This window comes from Taudactylus pleione, unplaced genomic scaffold (genome assembly GCF_031769625.1).
Source record: "Taudactylus pleione unplaced genomic scaffold, aTauple2 ptg000162l, whole genome shotgun sequence".
In the NCBI taxonomy this organism is placed as follows: Eukaryota; Metazoa; Chordata; class Amphibia; order Anura; family Myobatrachidae; genus Taudactylus; species Taudactylus pleione.
In genome coordinates this window covers 5,412,024-5,436,054 of record NW_028284564.1, presented here as the reverse complement: position 1 = coordinate 5,436,054, position 24,031 = coordinate 5,412,024, and positions in this window count along the sequence as shown.

Below are 24,031 nucleotides of genomic sequence, written 5' to 3'. Positions count from 1 at the left end.
GCCATATGTACCAGGATAATGAATGCAACAAGCACATGTATACTAAGAAATGCACACAAAAAAAGTGAAAACACCATAACACCGTGCCATATGCACATAAGTGCACAGCACATGGTAAACTAAACTGGTCACACTTGGCCATTATGCGACATATAGCAATGTCCCCAAGGCAACTCGCATGATACCAGTACTGTATTCATATCGTATAATGTGTTGCTACCACCCATGGGTAACAAAGTCACATGTAAGGCTAGTGATCCAAAAAAATGAATCCAAACAGAGAATATGTCTAAAGAAAACAGCTCATTTTGAAGTCCTCATTGAGCCCATTAGGTGAGAGATTGTTCAATTGATGAATCCATTGTAGTTCCCTTTGTAGTAGACTTTTCTCTCTATCGCCACCCCTTTGGAGCGGTGGAATGTGGTCAATAATGTGACATTTAAGCTGTCTAACACAATGTCCTTTGTTTTTAAAATGTCTAGCTACCGGTAAGTTTGACAAATCCTGTCTCTGATCTGCAGTGGATACAGATTTCTTGATAGAAGACTGGTGTTGACTGAGTCTTTCTTTGAGCATTCTGTTAGTTTTCCCAACATATACAAGTGAGAGCATAAACAACATATTTGCTGTTGCAGTCCAAATGATGCCTAATATTATATTTTCTCCCATCCTGAGGATTGGTGAAGCAACTGCCCATTGCCAAAAAGGGACAGTTGGTGCAGCCTGTACATTTAAAGGTTCCTGGTTTTCTGCTTAACCAATGGGCTTGTTGTTTTTTATATTTGGAAGAATCCGTCTGGACTAACAAATCTTTCAAATTGGGGCCACGTCTATAGGCAAACCATGGTACCCCACTAATTTGTGCAGACAAAGTAGGGTCACTGGTCAATAAATGCCAGTGCTCTAGTACCTTCTTCCATATAAAGCTGGATGCAGTAGTGTACATGCTGCAAAAGCTGAACACATTCAACCCTTTATCAGGGTAAGTTTATTTATGTTCAAATAAATCTTCCCTCCTAAGTTTGCCTACTTTGGCAAGTGCTTCATCAATATCATCCTTTGAATATCCTCTTTAGAGGAAGCGTTGTCCCATATCTATCAGAGCTATAGAGGTAGACTTTGGCTCTGAATTGATCCTTACTACTCTTAAAAGTTGTGAGTAAGGTAACCCTCTCTTGAGGGGTGCTGGATGAAAGCTAGTTGCATGTAGCAGCGTATTTTTTATCAGAGTCCTTGCTGAAAATTCTGGTAGCCACCTGATTCTTATTCAGTGAGACTGACACATCTAAAAAATGTATGTGCTCTCTGCTAAACTTGAGACTGAGGCGTATTGTGCCAGGAATTGAATTGAGGTAGTTAATTGAATGTAATAATTTTTATTCACCCCCTGCCATATTAGAAATAGGTCGTCAATGTACCTTACATAAAAAAGTACACTCTTCCAATCAGAGCTGCCATACAGATATTTATGTTCATAGGCTGACATGAATATGTTAGCGTAGGAAGGGGCCATATTTGACCCCCATCGCTGTCCCTTGTTTTTGAAGATATAATCCATTCTCAAATAAGAAATAATTCTTGTTGAGAATGATGTCAATAAGTAACAACAGATATTCTGCTGGTGGACCTTTATAGAACTCACTCTGACTGATACATTCCCTACAAGCTTGAATCCCCAAAGTCATGAGGTATGTTGGTGTAGAGACTTGCTACGTCTAATGTGACCAATTGAGAGTGCTCATTAATCCCTGTTACCTTTTCCAATTTTTTAAGAAAATCCGTAGTGTCAGATATAAAGCTGTCAATATTTTTCACCAGTGGTTGAAGGTGGAAATCCACTAATTGGGAAAGTGGCTGACATAACGAGCCTCTCGCCAAATTATCGGTCGACCAGGGGGGGTGTTAAGGATTTGTTCACCTTTGGAAGAGTTTATAGAATTGGTATCTTGGGGTGTTTCTGTCTCAGAAAATCAGCTGTTTCGATACTAATGTACCGATTATTGACACCGAGGTTAATTACCTCATCAATTTCCTTCTTGTATCTCCATGTAGGATCATAGTCAAGCTATGATAGCAGATGGTATCTGCCAGTTGGTTGTGGATCTCTTGGGCATAATCATCATAATTCATCAGTACAATACCGCCGCTTTTGTCAGCTGCTCGTATCACAAGATTAGTATCTTCTTTCAATGTTTTAATCACCTTGCGTTCATCTAGGCTGTTGTTATGATATGAGATATTTTGTTTTTCTATAAATGGTATTGTGTCTCTTTTCAATACCCTCATAAAGGTATGTATTGAGGGGTTCAGTGTGGGTGGATCAAATTTACTCACAGCTTTTAGGTTGCTACATTCAGATTCCATGGTGGTCGTGGAACTTTGTGAATCATTCATTTTTTGGGCAAAAAAATCTTTAAGGCCTAATTGCCTATTTAATTTGTACATATCGACTTGCCAATCAAATCTCTTCTGAAGGAGAGTTGGTACAAAAGAAAGTCCTTTTCCAAGGAGAGAAACCTCTGCAGGAGTAAGAGAGTGGTTTGACAGATTGAAAATAACTGAACTTATAGGTTTGCTTAATTCTTTCTTCTTGAACCTCTTCCTCCCACCTCTACGGGTGGGTATAAAGGGGTTTTTTGGTGCCCTTCTGTTCCTGTCAGACCTTGCCAAATAAGTGGCTTCCTATCCGATTCTGGTAGGGAGATCTGAATCACTTGCTGAGGTTTGTGACTGACTGTCAATATCGGTGAATTGGACTCTTGGTTTTCTTATATTTCTTCTAAACTGTGGTTTGTATCTTCTCTGCTCAACTCTGGAGAACCATGTATATACTCTATTTTCTTTATAATCCAGTTTCACTTGCTTATATTTGTTTTTCTTAAACTTCAGTAAATCACTTCTCCACATCTGTATTCAATTTGGACAGTGCAGTATTCTCTGGTACACTCAGGGCCATAAACAAGTCAGATGTCTCGAAATCTAGTATATCTTTTTTAATATCAGCAAGGCCCACTCCTATGCTCAAATACCAGAAGCATCAAATCCTGGGAATATTTATTTAATATATTGCACCATTTGGTGCAAAAATCATTGTTATGTCTGCCCAAAGTCGGTTGATTACGTAACCTAAACCCCCTAGGGATAAGTTGTTCTTTGAAATATTGTGACAGAGTCTGTCCATGTAGCTGTAACTCTATCTCCCTCTTCCTCAGTCTTAGGAGATCCTTAAGACACTCCTCAGGACTATCTTTGTTAAAGGCTAAATCATCTGTATCTGTAAATAAGATCCTTTCGGCATCAGTGGTATCAAATTATAGAGTAGATGTAATATCTCTACTATCCAATAGTGACATTAGTATACAGTGGAGCGCAAATGGTACACACTATGGTTTGCAAGCAATCTGCTCAGTCCAAATAATATGAAACGAAATATAATATAATATGCACAAAATATAAAATATCCCAAAAAAATATTCTCTTAGAAAAAATTTTTATCAGTAGGACTGTAGACAACAGTTAATGTGTACAGTCTCCTCAACTTTAGGTGCCTGAAATGTAACTTCTTCTATTGTTGTTTATACTACATCTGTCTCCCAGTGCATTTTGTTCACGTACATATAAGCGCTGCAGTCAGTGTCAGCTGAGCTGTGCATTTAAAAAAGTGAAAAAATATATATTTCTATTGTTGTTTATATTCGTCTGTGCGCTGTCCCCCAGTGTGTTTTGTTCACGTACATATAATTGCTGTAACTGCATGCAGTGTTAGCTGAACTGCACATTTAAAAAAGTGGGAAAAAAATATTTCTATTGTTGTTTGTACTACATCTGTGCGCAGTTCCCAGTGCATTTTGTTCTTGTACATATAATTGCTATGACTGCACGCAGTGTCAACAGAGCTGCACATTTAAAAAAAATTTAAAAGAAATAATGTCTTCTATTGTTGGTTGCACTACGTCTGTGCGCTGACCCCAATTGCGTTTTGTTCACATACATATAATTGCTGTGACTACACGCAGCATCAACTGAGATGAACATTTAAAAACTTTGTGAAAAAAAAAATCTTCTATTGTTGTTTGTACTATGCCTATGTGCTGTCCCTCAGTGCATTTTGTTCACTTAAAAATAAATATATATATTTTCTTATATTGTTTTTTGTACTACGTCTGTGCACTGTCCTCTAGTGCATTTTGTTCACGTACATATAATTGCTATGTCTACTTTTTTAAATGCACAGTTCAGCTAAGACTGCGCATTTAAAAAAGTGGAAAAAAATATTTCTATTGTTGTTTGTACTACATCTGAATGCTGTCCCCCAGTGCCATATAAATCATATACTTGCTGTCACTGCACACAGTGTCAACTGAGCTGCACATTTAAAAAAGTGAAAAATAAATAATTTCTTCTATTGTTGTTTGTAGTTGTACTACATCTGTGTATTCTTTGATATAATATAGATAATGATAATTTGAGAGAAGAGCAGAAGCAGCAAGCAAATGCTAGTGCTGCAGCCGCTGCCACCAGTCATCGTGACAAACTCAATACTAGTCCTTCAACATCATCTACTAAAGCATCAGGGTATCTGAAATCCAAAAAACAATATCTTACAGTGGTAAATAAAAAAAAACTCTAGTAAAAGAAAGTTTATTGTAGAAAAATATAAAATTGCCAACATGCCATTCATCACATGCAGTGGCAAGGAAAGGCTTAGGCCTTGTCCTTTATTTCTGAGTGGTGGTTCTGCAACAACTGTCAGTGAGGTATCTTCTTCTGTCTCACATGAGGACAATGCAAGCCCTTCTCACTCAGTGTAGAGTGTAGAAGAGGTGTCAAAAATATGAAAACTGGAAAATCAGTGCAAAAGAAAAGTCAAACCACTAGCCAATAGAACAAACTGTGTGTGTAGAATTGTCACAGACCACTGAGGAGAGTCTATGTCTGTCCACGAGTGCTATGTATAAGCCTAACCTTTCTGAACTCATATAGAAGCCTCCTTCATCCATATCTGCACCCTCTGCCAATGTGGGTATGAGCAGCACAAGTAAATAAGTTGCTGACCTAGACATTGAGGATGCTACTTTTGAAGTGCAACAGGATTAGGGGGATATTTGAGTAGCTGATGTAAGCATGTTGATGATCTTTATGTAAGTGTGGCACCAGTGGAAGCAGTTCTTGTCCATGATAAGTAGAAGACCACTGTCATGAATGAGCAGAAAATGAAAAAATACACCTCTTATGTGTTGAATTATTGTTACCCAAAGTTGGACAACAATTGTCTTGCCATCTGTAGCATTTGTAAAGCCACAGAAAGCAGAGGTAGGGACTTAAACCAACAAGGAACTTCCTCCATGTTACATCATTTGCAGCATTTGCATAAAAAGTTTGACAAATCAGAAACGTATGCTAAAAAAGTAACAACATGCAGTCCAGCATCAGCTAGCTCACTTCTCTCTGCTAGACCCAAGTACCTGCAATTAAATCAGAACTAATCTTGCATCAATATTGATAAGGCTGAGTGAGTCCCCCTATCCAGGATTTCTCAGAAGAATCCTTGAGTGCTAGGTCTGCTGCTGCTAGGGGTGGATCTTCATTCCAGAAGGGGACCAAGAAAACTACTACCAATAGTAGTTTAAAACAAAAATTGACTGTAAAACAATCCTTTGATAGAGGACACAAGTTTGACAGCTGTCACCCAGTTGCACAGTGGATCACTGATGCCATAACAACTATGCTGGTATTAGCTCTTTGTCCAATATCTGCCATTAATGCAGTGGGTTTTAGACAGTTAATTGAGGTCCGGTGTCCCTGCTACTCCTGCATGCCCCTTTGATGTTTTTAAAAAAAAATTGAATCATCAAAGAGCTGGGGGGCAAGGACTGATGTGAATTAGTAAATTTTATTTGTAAATGCCTCCCCTCCTCCCTCAGAAATTTGTTTCAGAATCCAAAACTGAAATTAAAATTAACTATGAATCCTTCCTTGCCCTGCCTTCATCTCCATACATATTCCATCTCCCTTGGAACTCTAAACTAATTCTTGCTTAATAAAAACATTCTTGGGTTCTTTCTATGAGGTCATATAGTTTATTACATTGCTGTCCTGTCTGCCACTGCAGTGCCATTCTCTTTCCTAGATGTGCCATGTTGGAAGTTGACTTGAAATGTGTTTGTGCCACCCACTGCTGTTGCTTAGCTTAGTCAGCTAGCTAGCTTGGTGCAACCTTTTGGCCTAAACTGAAAAAAAAACAACATTGTGAGCAGTGAAGTGGTCAAAATTGACTGGAAATTACTGAACATTTATGTTATTGAGGCTAATAATACTGTGTTAACAAAAATAGGCCCAAATTATGTGAGTTTAGTAGTTTTTATCATTTAAAGAAAAAAAAATACAGATCCAAAACCAAAACACGCAAGGATAGTTTTGTAAAACCAAAATCTAGATCAAAACATGGAAGAGATACATATCTAAAACCAGCAATAATTGCCCGGTGCACATCTCTAGTCTACCTTTTGTGTGTTGCTCACAAATACTGGGCAATTCTATTATCACATTTTAATTTTGAGTTGACCTAAGGTGAAATCAGACTCTACTCTAAATCTGTCAACAGCTTTTAAATTTGCAACCTCGCTCCCTCCCTGCAGTTCAATCTCATTTTGCCAAAGAGCAATATTGCACCTTTGAGAATAATTTACTTTTAACTGTAATTAGACCAAAAGGAAAGCATTCCATTATTAATATCTTCAGAAAAAATTCCCATCTTTCATATAACCAGCAACGGCTCCTACCCTCTTAGATGAGGGGGGCTGCTGCCGCTGAAAATGAGAGGGAGGGTGCAATTACTCACCCACTGTTCCCATCCTGGCTGGGTCCCGGCATCTGCGTAATCAATCTGTCAGGTGCCGGGACTGGTGCAAGCGCACTAGCAAAGGAGAGCTGTGCATGCACATGCCACCAGCATCCAAAGGGCTACATCATCTGCAGCCCCTAGGAGCCAGACAGCACTGACTACACTGAAGTGGTGGATTTTACTGGGGGGGGCTGCAGCCTCGCAGCCTTTAGGCAAAATCCACCACTGCTCATAACGCTTACATCCATGGATTATATGCAAAATAATCCTTCAGTATTTAGTAAGCATTTAAAAAAGAAAATGGTCTCCACAACACTTTCTTTACTGATTACATCATTTGTTATATGTTATAAAATCCCGAAGTAAATAAACATGATTTTTTTTTTAGGGAATTATCACCTTTCAAGTTCTCAGCTATGCCAAATGGTAACAAAAATCTATTTGTTTCTTCTGCAAATTACCTAGTGTTAATGAGCATAATATTAAACAAACAGGATTTACAACATTGCTAATATTGCTTTCTCATGAATAGCGGAAAGCCATCTGCTGCATATAAAACTCCAGGAAGGTGACAGCATTTGCATTAATATAAAATGTTAAAAAATGTAGGTTTGAATGGGAAGATATACATGTTGCCATCATATTACCTCTGTGCATTATTAATTTATATTTTTCTGGCTAGTTTGCTAAACAAAATAAAAAATTATGTATTTTGTTTGGCTGGTCCCTTCCATTATGATACAGCTCTGCTGTTTTTATAAGTAGAGATCAGCAATATTTGTGGCAAAATTTCACACAAATTAAACTTTACAGTGTTACTGGCCATTCCTCTTTTGTTTCACCAACTTGTAGAATAGCACTCCACACTGTTTTGGTGAATTCAACATTTCAGGAATTGACAGACTATGAATCGAGATGGGATATTATGGCACAAGTAGGGTTAGAGCAATGAAAGCTAAATTCTGCTACAAAAACATAGAAACAAAATTGAGGTCAAAAGCAAAATGAGATGACAATATTTTATGGAGGTTTTGAAAATGTAGCTCATCTCCACTCTCTTGAGTGTAAAATGTTAGTTAAATAATTTATATATCATAATTACCAGTATAGTATACACAAGTGCAGCACAGAAATCTTTTCCCCTGTGCTCATGTGATTGGTCCAAATTAAGCTGTAACAAATTGTAGTTTATATAAGTGTTTTTCAAGTGCAAAAATCTGAACTGGGTACTTTTAAATCTTCTGCAGTATGGGATTACTTTGCATATAGGGCAATTTAAAATTAGGAACATGATAAAAGAGGAGGTTAGTGGTTGTAAAAGCTATAGTAGCAAAATGATGACCCTCTTGAATACTTTAGCTTCAAAACCTCTTAATATGATACATTCATTGGGAATAAATGGGGTAATAAGTGAAGTTGAGATAAGAAATTATTTTTCTAATTGTGTTAGAAGAAAAGGGAAATGGACATGAAGTGAACAGGAACAAGCCAGAGAAAATAATAGAAAAGTCATGTAAGAGAAATAAGGATTAGCAAAGGCATGTTCCAGTTAGGTTACAAATCAAAGAAGGAATAAGATGAAAACTCAGCAAGGTATTTAGTCACAATCTTAAGTTTTTCTTTTAAATATCTCAGGTTAAAATGTTGATCCATGGTTCCCCAATTTCACAAAATAACTGCATAATGTTCTTCAAAAATCAGTTGATATAGTGTACTTCTGCAATCTTACAAATAGTTGTATAGATAGAATTTTTCATAAGTCTGTTCAGGTGGTGGGCAGCTGCAAGAATGGTGAGGGGAAACAGTATGTATGTAGAAAAGTAGGGGGATACAATTAAGTTACTATAATGATGAGGTTCATAATTTCATTAAAAATAACCTATTAAATTAGGGCAATATCCCCACAAATGTGAAGTAATCCAGCAAACTATATAGCAAATGTCAGATAAAGAGAAAATATTTTATGGAAAATAGTAGGGACCACAGGAAGAGACATGAAACATCAAAAGTTGTCAATCCTCTACTAATTCTAAAAATGAGTTTGGTCTGTAAAACATTTCTTATACCACTTTCAACCTGGGTTTTTGCACGTGCTATATGTGAATGGAAAGAACTTGGGTTGAAGTCATGGGTCCATGACTCTTCTCTGTACCAGGGTTGGGGACTGATACCCGGGAAATTCATTGGTTGATAAACGCATGTATTTCCCAGATTATTGGTCTGAAAGGTATATAAATTGCAAATATTGGTAGAATTGAAAATCAATTTACATTAACCTAAAACAAAATTGGTGACTCCACAGGGCAACACTTACGTGTGGGCACACCTCCTTTTATTCACTGTGTGAGTGGATCCCTCAAGCCCCACACAGAATCCATGGCTCACTATCACCACCGACATTGATATTGCCACACATAATCTTAATAATGCTGCAATATATATATTGTAATGTAAAACATGGCATAATATGTCAATGCTTTATAAATAAAAAAATATTACAGAATTATTTTTATATAAAAAAAAACAAATATAAAATGCCAAACATTATGGTGAACATCTTTGTCAAAACCTGTGATTAGAATTTAAAACTATATATCTTAATTCCTTACTTCATCCATTTACTATTTACAACATTTTATTGGAGCACTAAATATGTACTAAATGCATTAGGAATTTCATGAACATATAAATTATTCCACATCACACAAATTCAGATGCATATTTGATGTGTGCAGACTAAATTTAATGTGAGTTTTACTGATGAGCTTGCCTTTGCCAATTAGCTTGATTCTTTTTAATTACATATGCACCTGTCATTTAGCAATTTCTCATGAGCTTTAATAACTATGTTTTATGAGCTTACATTTATACACCTGTATTATTGTTCAAAGTTATTATTAATTTCAAATGACATAAAGTATTTTGAACCTAGGGGATCAGAAAAAAACAGAGCTATTTATACAATGAATTTAAGATGGTCCTGTAGTTACTGTTGTGATTTTTTTAGTTGGCATCCACCCAGATGTCCCATCAGATTAAGACCATATACTGTAGGCTCGTAGACATAACAGCAGTGTTTGAGATTTTGTCACCAATCTCCACAATGATTATATTAGACTGAAAATTGCCCACATATGATTACACATCAGTGAACCCTCACAGGATTAAACTAGCAGTACCCACCATGCATTAATAAAACAACAGCATGAAAAAAAAATCACAATTTTACCATGATGTCCATCCATTACATTATCAAGTGCCCATAGATGACTTTCCCTGCAATGAGCCCTTTTTATTACAGTAATATATTCTAAACTTGCACTGCTGCCTAATTGCCCCAGGTAATGTGTCACAGATATTGGGTCTCACAGAGGCTGTCCACTGGGTGGATATGAGTGTTTTGGTTCTGCGAATTGGAATAATAAAAAGGTGTCTCTCAAACTTATAAAGAAATCATGTACTGTACAATAATACAGCTGGTAACATACATTTTTAGTTAGGTGTGTTTTATACCATCTAGGCTTTTGTCTTGGTTTGTATAGTGGACACACTGCCATTACACTGCACAACAAATAAATACTTTTTTTTAACATCAATAGTATTTATTGAAATTTTTTTCAATATAAAAGGGGGGAAGGATACAGAACAAAAAAAGGGTGGGGGAGGGAAGGAACATATTAGGGATTCATACCATGAAATTAACATAAGAGAATACAGTAAACAAAACTGTACATATAATTGGAAAAATACAAAATATAACAAAGTAACAAAAATAAGTCAAAAACACTAACAAGAGAGCATTTCAAACAAGATAATTAGATTCAAGATAAAGATGGATTATAGATAAATTACACCACCTCTCCATCAGTCACATATTCCTGCCATCCCATCCACTACATTATTGGAGAAGATGGGGTAGATGAATAGGGCATATATTCTGTCTCCATTGGGATATGGAAATGGACTTTATGAAACACCTTCTAAATAGCAGTGGGGAGTGGCTGTTTCCAGTGCTGAGCCAAATCTGCTTGTGCTGCAATACATATATGGCTCAGCATATAACTCTGGTAAGACTAAACCATGGGTGAATAGATATGTAAAAAAGCTAAATAGGGGGATGGAGATAGAGATAGTGCAAAACACTTTATTATCAGTGAAAATACTTCCAACCAAAATGTACGGAGAACAGGAGAGGACCAAAAGACATGAAAAATATGGTATACTTCTCCACAATGTTGCCAGCAAAATTTAGTACAGGATGGCCAGAAGGTATGCAATCTGTTAGGAGTGAGATAGAATCTATTTAACAATATGACATGCATTTCTGCATGATTCATACATCTCAACATTTTAAAAGACATGGTATAGATTATAGACCACTGAGCATCAGAAATCGGGTGACCTAAATCCAATTCCCATTGAAGTTGAGCAGTAGATTTAATAGTAGAACACAATCCCAGAAGAAGTTGATACCAAAAGGAAATACAGTACTCCACCTAGCTAACCCTCAGTTAAGACAAGACCATATACCATTGTGAGGTGGACATATTAGTCCTAAAAAGCATACCACACTACTAAACCAATGGTAAATCTTAAGATAATGAAACAATTCAGCAGAAGGGAGGGAGTAATGGCATTGTAGAGCAGTAAATGGCATTAGAGTACCACTATCCATAATATCACCTCAAGTATTAACACTCCTGGAGCTCCAAAGAGAAATATTGAGACTTGGAATCAATTTGGCAATAGCCCTAAGGGAAAGGGCAGAGGAGGGGAAGGACAGTTACTCAATGGAGGAGGTTAATTTATCCAACACATTGAGTGTGGTCTTAATAGAGGAAAACAATATAGTGGTAAATGGTGTCCACAATAAATCGGTCAATGGAAAACCTGGCAAACACAATTGTTCAAGGGACACACAATTGTCAGCAATGGGTTGACCGAACCAATCATCAAATTTTGTAAAGCCAATCCACCTAAAGACTTTGGGAGAGTCATACAAGACTGTGACAATTTTGATGGGTGATTCTTCCAAAGATAATGGGACAGGATAGAATTACATTTATCCAAATACTTGGTAGGGACGTGAAATGGGGTTGTGTGGAAAAGATAAATAAGTTTGGGAGTAAAAGCATCTTGAATGCTGTTAAATGACCTAGCCAGGAAATCTCATAAGATAATGAAGAATCACTATACTCCATCAAACATTCAACAATGGTGGGAAATTGACATAAAAAATTAAGGAAGGGTCAGGTGGGATATGAATGCCTAGATACTGAATGGAGGAAGTTTTGTCAGTTATAAGAAAATTGAAAAATGAAGAGTGTAAACCACATAATCTGAACAATAAACAGGTAACGCATCAGTCTTAGTTGTATTAAGCTTATAATTTAAGGCAGAGCTTTACTCAACTAAAACATCATGTAAATGAGGCAATGAAACTAAGGGGTTAGAAACAAAAAAAAGAACATAATCAGCAAAGAGACAAAGCTTGTGAGTGTCCATGCCTATGGTAACTCCATGGAAAGACCTGTCTGCTCGAAGCCTAGCTGCCAAAAGCTCAAAAGCTTATGCGAACACTAGAGGAGAAAGGTGACATCCGTGTCTAGCACCATTAGAGATGGGGAACATGTCCGATAGAAAGCCATTACTGAACATCCTCATGGATAGGGAACAATATAGAGCAAGGATAGCTGATAGTATTCGGCCAGCAAAACTGAACCTTGTGAAAACCATGTGCATATACAACCAATTCAACCAGTCAAAGGCTTTTTCAGCACTGAGAGTAGAAGAAAACCAGAATTAGATACAGTGCCAGAATCTGATAATTTTAATACTCTATAAGTGTTATCAGAGGCCTGTCTCCCGGACACAAACCCCACCTGATTAGGGTGAATCAGCAAAGGAAGAAGCAGAGTAAGCCGAAGGGCAATAAGTTTAGAGTTTAACATCTCCATTAAGGAGTCAATGGGGAGATAATTTTGACAGTAAAATGGATCTTTCCCTGGTTTATGGATAGTCACCACATGAGCCTCTAGCATTTCAGCTGGAAATGTCCTTAATTCTGTTACCTCATTAAACAAAGAAGTCATTATAGAGACTAAATGCTCCTGAAATGTCAAATAAAAATCATTTATAAAACCACCTAGACCCGGGGCTTTCCCTTGCTGAAGGAACTTTATCGCTACCTCCACCCCTTGCGAGGTCCAAGTAGCATTTAAATCTTAAAGCTGGTTCACAGTCAGAGAAGGCAGGCCAATAATAGATAAGAAGATATCTATAGGCATCTACAGAGGATTCAGAAGGTTGATGAATAGAAGAGTCGAAGGATAAATTGCAAAATGAGAATAATAACTGGCAAACTGATTTTGCAAAGCTATAGGGATTAGCGATCTTCTCACCTGACAGTGAAAGGATATATTTGATTCTATTTTTGGCCTGTTGAGTACATAATTTGAGGGCTAACAGTCTTCCAGTCCTATTTCCTGCTAAATAAAACTACTGACATGACCTATTTACAGCAGCTTGAGTACATGCAATGAGGAGCTTTTGTAGTTGGCTTAGAATGGAGGAAAGCTCCTTACAGAGACCAGAAGAGGGGTGGGGTTTGTTATGATCCTCTAGAACTTTAAATTTAGTTACTTAATCTAGCTGTAATTGTCTATTCTACTTGAATAATCTGACACCAGCCTGAATAGCATATCCACGGACTACCACCTTCAGAGCACACCAAAAGGTCAAAGTAGTAGTGTCATAGGGGAATTAGTACTCAGATACAGTGACAAACTATCAGCAATAGATTGCTTTGTGGGATGATCTGCCAATAGGGGGTATAGAAAATTTAAATCGGCCATTAGCTAAAAGGATATTGATGATCTCCAAAGACCAACGGACTCCTAAAGAAAAAAAAAATGGGTCTCCTGCAAGACTACCACATCAGCTTTCTGTTTCTAAAAAGAAGATAGTGCCAATATTTGTTTATTAGGAGAGTTTAAACCTTTAACATTTAATGAAAGGACTCATACCATCTACCTTGCAATATAGGCAATAAGAAACAAAATATAAAAGCAAAAACATTGTAAATATAATAAACAGCATTCTATATATTCCAATATAGAGCATCCCAAATGTTCATGGGGGTAAATGGGGTTTAAAAAAAGGGAAGGGAGTAAAGATAAAAGGGAGAAAAAAAAATAAAGAGAACCAATATGACCCGGTACATTGGGTTTATAGGAATACTGCAAGGTAAATAATATGCAGTAGGAATAGCATGGGGGAACAGTGCTAACACCACCATCCAAGTTCAAAAAACTAACTGGGTAAAAGAAACTAGCATAAAAATATATCTAACACATATATAGCAAAGGCAAATAAAAATTACATAAACAAGGTGACAACTCTATAAAAGCAGAGGTAATAAATTCAACCAAGATGGTAACTCATGTGTCCCAAGAAGAACCAAAATCACCTACAAAGAGGTGCGCATAAGAATTGGCAAGGTCCAACATAGTCCACAAAAGATGGAAACATAAACAGAGATATAAATTACATTCATGTTGTAAAAAATCAGGTTGAGGAGAAAGATGTTTCTGAGCAGCAGCTGGCAGCTTGACAGATATGTCCCAATCTGACAATAACTTTATCCCAGCATCCAATAAGGAAATGACATGGGACGAGCCTTCATAATGAATAATCAATTCAACTGGACATTCCCAGCGATACTGAATCTCCTGAGCATGAAGGGCGGAAGTAATCAGGGCCAGGGATCTATGCTTGGAGATGGTTAATGCAGAGAAGTCTTGAAAAAGTTGAAGATCCCCTAGAAAATCAAACTCCCCAGGATCTCTAGCAGCTTAAAGACTATGGACCTTGATTGTAAAAAATGTAACTCGGAGAAGTCTATCTCTTGGAAGAGAGCTAGAAACTGTCCAAGATCTAGGGAGGTGGTGGACATATGGAGGTCTTTGTCATCCATGTTAGGGAGCAATTTACGGAAGAGCTTAATGACATAGTCCAGTAACTCTAGTTAGAGACAGAATCAGGAATGTCCCAAATTTTTATATTATTCCTCTGGGAACAATAATCCATATCAACCATTTTATCTTTAAAAGCCTCCATTTCTGATATTTGCTGGTCATGAGCAGATATAAGATCATTATGTGAAATGACCAGCTCCTCCAACTAAGCTCCAGTTGGTCTGTATGGGTACCGATGACAGTAAGCTCCGATTTCACCTCACAAATGGCTACAGTAAGGTCATGAGTAAGTTCCATTTTGAAAGCTGCCAGAACTTGACACATAGTGGTGACTGTAGGAAGAGCATTAGAGTCAGGATCCATGCCAGAACCTAACAGAAGACTGTAAGCCCCCCTCGATCCAGGATTGCCAGCCGCAGCTGGAGACAAAATCCCAGTGGATGACCTGGAAGTGCAAGCTATCTTCTGGCTGGGAAATACCACAGAAGGGGAAAGTGCATTTGAGAGGCATAGTCCAGCAAAAACTGAGAACAATAGGAAGCCAAATATAAGTGATGTGGCACACCAATGACTCAAACTACTGGTGCATATAAAAAGAATTATGTTGGTGAAACAAGAAAAAAAATGGTTAGATACGCATGAAGAACATGGGAAATGAGAGGTTAGATACACATGAAGAACTTGGGTGCAGTGAAATGGAGATAGTAGGTCACATCTGCATCAGCAATTGGAACTCCACAGGCATGAGGAGTAACAGAGAACTATAATTCACCACATGTGCTGTAGGTAAAAACCTGGGCCAGCCACAGTATGCCCCTCCAGCACTTAAAAATGAAACTACCTATAACATGGAGAGTTAGTTCTCCTTCAGTCAGTAGTATGGAGCTGCCAGAATCAAAAAAGGCCACTGGAACACAGAGGAAGGGGATCAGGCCCACAGCAAACTTTTCCACTAATGAGGCCCACAGTGGGAGCAGTAGAAACACTGGGGAGACACTCCAGGCAGAGGGGACTGACACTAATCAGTCCCCAGGCAATTTAGGCACCAAGGAGGATCCCGCAATATGCATTTGTGGGTGCCCGTGGGTTTGGGACACCCATGGCTAGCAGGCACTGTAACGGAGGGTGGCTGGGTCCAGGAGAGCTGGACCGCAGGTAAGCAGGCCTCAAGGTGGATCAGGGAAAGCTGCAAGGAGAGAAGTCTTCAGGAGCCAGGGAGACACGGCTGCAGGTGATGCACTGGTGGCTCGGTAATTGTGACCACAGCTTATGACCTACTCTGGGGGCAGAGCAGAGGAGCCGGCTATAGCACTTCAAGGGCTTCAGAGTGAAATGCAGCACCACACCAGATGTCTGAGGCACAGGTGGGCGGACATGTAAGTGGTACGGGAACTCAGGAATGATCAAATAAATGAGTGGATCCAGAGGAGCTTCAGCCATATGCGTCCACTCACGAAGGCTGTTAGGCCATGCCACTCAAGTAAATATATTTCATTTGTTTCCTTTCGAAAAAATAGTCATATACTGTACCTTATTAATTTGAGGCCAATAAAAATGTATATAATATCAGAATGTTTTTATTAGCTCTAGATTTTGGGCTACACTACTTGCACTATATGTACTTAAGTAATATAGAAAAGAGCAATTATAAAATAACCTGATATTTTCTTGATACAACATAAAGAACAGTTGTTTCAATTCAATCAATGGCAAATAAGAACACAAAATGAAACAACATACAGCAACCAAAAGTATTATCTCAAGTAGTGGCATATTCAGGAGAGTGTTTTCTCTTTGCTTGTCGCTTGTACTCCTCTTGTACAGCATAACTTGTTACTGTCCAACAGTAGTCAGCAAGCATAGAAGTGCTCCACCTACACTGATATCTTTGTTTCATTGCTGAAATGTCTTGATGGAATTGCTCACCATGCTCGTCACTCACAGCACCACAGTCGTCAGGGAAGAAGTCCAGATGAGAGTCGAGAAAGTGGATTTTGAATGACAGTTTGCAGTTTAATTAACAATACTGCTCTAGAAGGTTGTTCACAATCTCAACATAGTTCCCAGCTCTTCTGTTATCCAAGAGGCCATGGACAAGACCTTTAAAGGCTTCCCAAGCCACTTTCTCATTTATCTGGAGGACTCAGTCGAAGTTTTCATACTTAAGAAGTTGACGATAACTTCCTTAACTTTAGCATCACTCAAACATGGAAATTTTCCTCTCAGGTACTTCAAAGCTTTTTCATCTTTGTTTATCCCCTTTACAAAGTTCTCCATAAGTCCAAGTTTGATGTGTAAAGGAGGCAGAAGAATTTTGCTTCATAACTCTCACTTGCAAGCAACATTCAGACAATAAATAATTGTTATATATATTGATTCCCAATACATGGATGATTAGATTCATCTATAAGAACTGCCTAATATATGCCAAGAGTGTGGTTTTTTTAATTGAAAGAGGCATGCTACATGAACTTTTTTTTACAAAAAATATTGACTTATGTGTTTGTTTTTGCATTCTTTCTGTGGCTTTAATATTGCTTATACAGGTTGAGTCTCCCATATCCAAAATGCTTGGGACCAGGGGTGTTTTGGATAACAGAATATTCCGTATTTTGGAATATTTGCATATCATAATGAAATATCTTGGGAATGGGACCCCAATATACACACAGAATGCATTTATGTATTATATACACCTTATACACACAGCCTGCAGGTAATTTTATACAATATTTTCAACAATTTTGTGGCTCAAACAAAGTTTGTGTACAGAAATTAAATTCATTTATGTTTCATATACACCTTATACTAGGGATGTGCAGGCTTAGATAGGTTCGAGTTTGCACGCCGAGTTCGGCGTGCAAACTCGAACCTGTCCGAGCCTGCATATCCCTACCTAATACACACAGCCTGAAGGTAATTTTATACAATATTTTTAAGAATTTGTGCCTTAGACAAAGTTTGTGTACATTGAACCATCAAAATTCAAAGGTTTCATTATTTGAGTCATGCCAAAATTATTCTGTATTTCGGAATATTCCGTATTTCGGAATATTTGGATATGGGAGACTCAACCTGTATGTAGAACGTATGAACATTGCTATCAATTTATAGTATATACATTGTTATTAATTTGTGTAATTTTATATATAAGCACTCTTTTGTATAATATCAATTATTATAACTATTTAGACAATAAATAAAACATGGCCTACATTGACTCAGAATTCCAGTATTCAGGGTTTCCAACCTATATTTTCTCAAGATGCCAAAATTCCCTAGTATTTAACATATACCTCTACATCATCATTAGTGGACTGTATCTTGGAACCAAGAGCTGTGAATTTTAAAAGTCATATTAATTATTTGAATGCTGAAATCAATTAAAAGCAACTATTTTCATGTCGGAAACATCTCCACTGTTGCACAATGTTATTTGTAATATTAAAGATAAGTGAAAAAATGTATTACAAAACAGCACATAAGTTGTTATTCCATTGATTTGGTCTTTAGTATGGTGTTTCCATGTCTGTAACACACATAAAAATCATAAAATTGTCATTCAAAAGTATATGTTGAATGGTTTATTAATCATTCTCACTGTTTGTTTGTTTGATTGATTGTTTGTTTGTTTGTTTGTTTGTTTGTTTGGCAACTCAAAAAATAATGTATCACTTCAACTTGTCCCTGACCAGCCATGACTATTGAAATGGAGGGAGCAGAAATTGCTGAGAGCTACATACTGCTAGATGTTTTGAGGCAAACAATAAACACTTGCGAATCTGTAAACAGACCCAAATATATGCCATGGAGAGCAACGTATTTTAAAGCTACTGAGGGACAGTGTTTAGATAATCTGGAAGTGTAGGCACTAATAAAGGCTCCTCTGAGTTCAGAGCAGAAAGTTGCAGTGTATAAAGCCATAGCCCCAGAAAGCCTGCAGAAACCAAGTCAAACTGTTGATGAGAGATCCAAGCTGCTGTTAAGAGATCCTGAGAGGTAACTGTGGTAGAGAGAATTTACTTCTGGGCCTTCCAGATTCAATTTGCAGAGTGTCTGTAACTTGTAATGCCACAAAAGTTCAGTGTTCCAGAGATCAAGTGTGCAGGTGAAGGCTGTGCAACTCTTTGGGAGGGGGAGCTGCATCACTATTGAGTTCTGCTAGTGAGTGAGATAATGCCATTTATATCCACACACTTGTTTGTGCAAGGGTCATTGTTATTTGTAAGAATTTTGTTTAAGAGCACTACAATATACAGTCTGCTTTTCATGAATCTTTTCATATAGAGCCCTTAAAAAGGTTCTTAGCTCTCCCACCCCCAAGTGAACTTTACAATTTTTTTATATTATTATTCTTTTAAACATTTAGAAACATAGAATTTGATGGCAGAAAAGAACCATTTGGCCCTTTATTTTTAACTTTCTGGTAACCTCATTCCTAGTCAGGGGCAGAACTATGAGTGACAATGGAGGCACCTGCTGCCGGACTCCAGCTCTGAAGGGGCACCTCCTCCTCTATCTATGTACTCAGAGTGTACTGTCATTGCCGCTCAATACATGGCACCTCTTCCTGGCACCTGAAAAACCACCATACACTAGTGGAGAGCTTCAGGTCAGACCTTCAGCTGCCACTTACATCTATCTATAGCCCTGTCCCTATTTATTGGTGTTACTGCTCCTCAGCAGTTTCTTATGTCAGTGTGACATGTCCGGGGCTGCCCTCACCCACAACTCTTTGGCTTACTCCTCTCTGGTGGCAGCCCTAGCAGTTTGGACCCATGCAGCAGTCCCGGCACTTCCCCTCACCAACAAACTTCCTGTCCTACTCCTCCCTGGGGACAGCCCTAGCTGTGGACCCATGCTGCAGTCCTGGCACCCCCCACATGCATAACTCTCTGTCCCACTCCTCCCTGGTGGCAGCCCTAGCCGCAGCAGAGTCCTAAGAGGCTGGCCCAGGGATAAGCATGACTTCAGATCTTCTTCCAGGAGCTGGATGTCAACAAGAATGCATTGAACAGAGCTGCAGGTAAGAGGGCATGGGAGGCAGGTGCCTGGGGCACCAGCAACTGAGTCTGGTGGGCAGATTTTTGGTGAAATAACTTCTTGTAATGTGATGCAGTCAGCAGAAGACTGGGCATTTTGTGATTTGTAATCCCACCACAGTGGCACTGTTACAGTATCTTGACTTAAACTCAGTCCCCAAAGACACCACATTAGGTAGTTTTTCCCACCATTAGGGGTATCAGGAGGACACCCCACCCCAGATGGCTTTCACCACCATCAGGAGGACTCTGAGCCTCATGCTAATTGCACCATAAAGGTCACTATCTTATCTGTGACTAATGCATACAGATGTGTCCACATATATCTATAATGTGTGAGTGCAGAGTGACTCAGGTGCATCTAGCATCTTTTCGTGTGAATTTTTTCCTTCAAATGCATCTCATTTGGACAGTGATTTGAATAGGATGCACAAACAGCTTCTGCTGAATAAAACGATCTGTGGCATACCTATATTCTGTGTGCAACTGCGGGTATAGCTGCTTGTGAAATGCTACATTACAGTTTCAGCGGCTGTGACGGGGGCCACCAAATTAAAACTTGCCTCCGAGTGTCTGGGATGAATTTATGCCACTGTCCGTATTTGATCCTTAGTTCTTTGTAAGGATATTCTTATGCCTATCATCAAACTTGTTTAAATTGCTCTACTGTATTAGCGTCCACCACCATTAATGGGAAGCTATTCCACTTATCCACCACCCTTTCTGTGAAGTAATTTATACAATTTTTTAAAATTCTAATAATCTCCAGTTAAGAAATAATAATCTGACTCAAAAGTCAATGCCACACTTTCATTTTATTATTATTTTATATGTGGAATATTCTATAAGCAGTAAGTATGAAAAAGTAATCTATGGTATTCTATGTAAGCCATATATTAATGTAACACATAATCAATAAAGGATTATACAATTATAAAGAAAAATAATTAAGATATTCAGTGCTTTTTGTTATTTAAATAAGATACAGGGGGTATATTTACTAAAGTGAGAGTTTTTAGAAGTGGAGATGTTGACCGTAGCTACCAATCAGATTCTACTTAATATTTAACTAGCACCTTCTAGAAGATAATAGCTAGGATCTGATTGGTTGCTATAGGCAACATCTCCACTTCTAAAAACTCTCACTTTAGTAAATTTACCCCTAGAACTCTGCTAAAGTTACAAGTTGATACAAGAATTATAGTAGCTTCTATACTCCAATGCTTGTTTTTTCATTTCTGAAATTAATTCACTGATACAGTATTTTTTTTCTTGATTCAGAAACTAGTTACAAGAATTAAAGATGATACCAAAAAGACAATTGCCAGCACCTTGTACCACTGAGTACCATCAGAAAAAAAGCACTGAGGATATTTGTTTAAATATAGTGTCCTCTATCATCTACAGCTTTTACATAGATAAAAAGTGATTCTTGGCAGTGATGACACTAGCAGGAGTTAAGGAAATCATTAGAATTCTTAATTGCCATGACCTTCACATTGAGTACTTCAGTTATACAGGCACACAATTTTGTATTCATAACATACTGTACAAATCTCTTTTGAGCTGAACGTTTGACTTGGCTATAACCTCTTACTATAAATTCAGACAATATAAGAAATAGAGCAAGTCAGTATCTCTCTTTCATAACTAAGTGGGGCTTTCCACTAGCAAATACCCAACCTTGTCATTTTCTCTATGAACATCATTTCGGTAATCTTGAAATACCTTTTTTTTTGTACAGAGGAAGCTGATTTCTCCTATGTGACCAAAAGAATGTTCTTTGTCAAATTATATTCTCCTTGAAAACCTTTCAACTGACTTAAAAATCCATTTTGCACAAAACAATGACCATGCATCAGCTTGAAGAGATTGCACAGTGGTTACTTAGCCCTGCAAATGGCAGCAAAATGTCAGTTAAAATGAAAGGCACACAGCCCAAGGCTTATCAGGAAAAGTACAGATGATTCATGTAACATCATAAATAAGTAATACAGGCTTCATGTCGGATAGGTTTAACTGTAGAGGTTCTCTTACCATTGCTGGCTTATTTCAAAGTAGCAATAATAGCAGTTTTACTTGTTGATAGTGACAGGTGGTAAGATAAGCTATACAGCTTGCACCATTCATATTTCAAGGTCACCAAGTAATACATTTGTCATAATGTAATACTGGTTGCATAACAAGTTGGGGATGAACATATTTTACACTGATTTTATTTTCCAAAGCATGTGTGAAAAATGTCCATGGTAATTATTTAAAAAAATAAGTAAAAAGAAAAGTAAAGAAAATGATGACTTCAGAAAAATAAGTTTTACTAACTATACTAAATTTCAGTGGTCTTATAATTTCTGCATATGTGTCAAATGGGGAATTTCTGGAAACTGGTTCCAAGGACCAATTGTGACCAATTAGACTTTTCATTTTTAAGTACGCTTTAAAAAAAGGAACAGTACAGAGCTGATTGGTTGCTGTGGGCACACGCATATTATTGTGAATCTAATGTTAGACCAATCATCATTAATTAAAATTTAGTCATCAATAGTTTCTGTGCATGTACAATCATGTTTTCTGGGAATATGAGTGAATATTGTTTAAAAAATAGAACAGCTCTTTTGGTTAAAGAAATATTGACTATAACTAATGCTAAATGACTGAAACAGGTTTAAGAAGAGGATATTGCAGGACTGAATATATTTACTGTGGATGACATTGAAAGGAATGTGATAAGTAAATTATTATTCTCATATGTCCTGCTGTTATTATAAGTAAGATGGCTCTAATTGTGTGTGAAGAAACATTGTTCCCTGGGAAGGGTTCTACATGAAGCTATGCAATAGTACAGAAGAGAATGGAAAATTACAGAAAAATTCCACCCAAAAAATATTTTTGGTTAAGGTCACTAAGTTCTACTTTTCTTCTGTGTAGCCTTATCATGATCCAACAAGTCATTGGAGGGCTCACAATATTTCTAAGCTGTGTTTGTTTTTGAATGAAATACACTTGAACCCTTTAATGGCTGATGATGGCTTAGGCTTCTATCATGCCCTCAATTAACTCTTTGAATAACTTAAATCTTAACTCTAAAAATAATGATGAGACAGACAACAGAAGATGGTGAAAAAAATTTAATCTGTATTGAAAACAAGTAAGAAAACTATACTGGCAAAGAAAGGAGTGTGTCATAACTGCAGCTAGTAAGAAAAAGCATATGCCAATGCAACAATTGCATGCACTGCAATTAGCTATTAATACAACTATTAAATGTGCTGAAAGAAGAATTACGGGGAGTCCACTACCATCACCCAATAGAATATAAAACTTTCACATGCATTAGAAAAGGAATTTAGACAAGAAAAAATACCTCCCCAATGGTGCCTATTATTGGGGTTTCAACCTAACCTTCATATCACATAACTGTGAGATGGTTGACTCTTGGCAAATTGGTGGTATCATGCAAGCCATTAATGGAAGGAGAGTGAATCCTATTATTGCACCATACTGTACTCTTTCACTCTTTCCCACCACAGCGAGGCTCACCCCAAGTTGCATCACTGGCACCATACCTAACAATCACCTATAACAAAACTAAAACCATAAACAGATTGCTAATGAAACTGAACAAACCCTCTACAATGAGATCGACCACATCAGGGTCAGAATAGATGGGCATCTCTAAAATGAATGAGATAATACATGACCACAACATCCCCTTTATCCTCAACAAACCAGACAATGTGTGCATTGACCTTCTGCCTAGCTTTGTCAATTGCTGCCCCAAACTAATAGCTATTTATAGCATAGTGCAGAACAAGGGACATGCTCTTACTGAATTTGATACCCATAAAAATAAAATGAGCATCCCAGGAAGACCAAAATTCATGACGAAAGCAAATCATGTATCCCATAATCCACCCCAAGGCCCCAGCATCCCAACCAATATCCCCAAGGGAAGAGGGGGGTGCCCAATACATAAAAGAGTGACTTACAACAAAATAAGGTAAGTGGTAAAGACTTTTACTATACCAGCAAGGTGACATAAAAAAACAAGTCAGGAACAATGTAGAAATTAAATTTAACTAATTTAAGCACTAAACAATATTAAACCTAAATATGAAAGAGAATAAACAAGATAGAAGACAGGTTCAGGGAAGGGAGGATCAAGAGC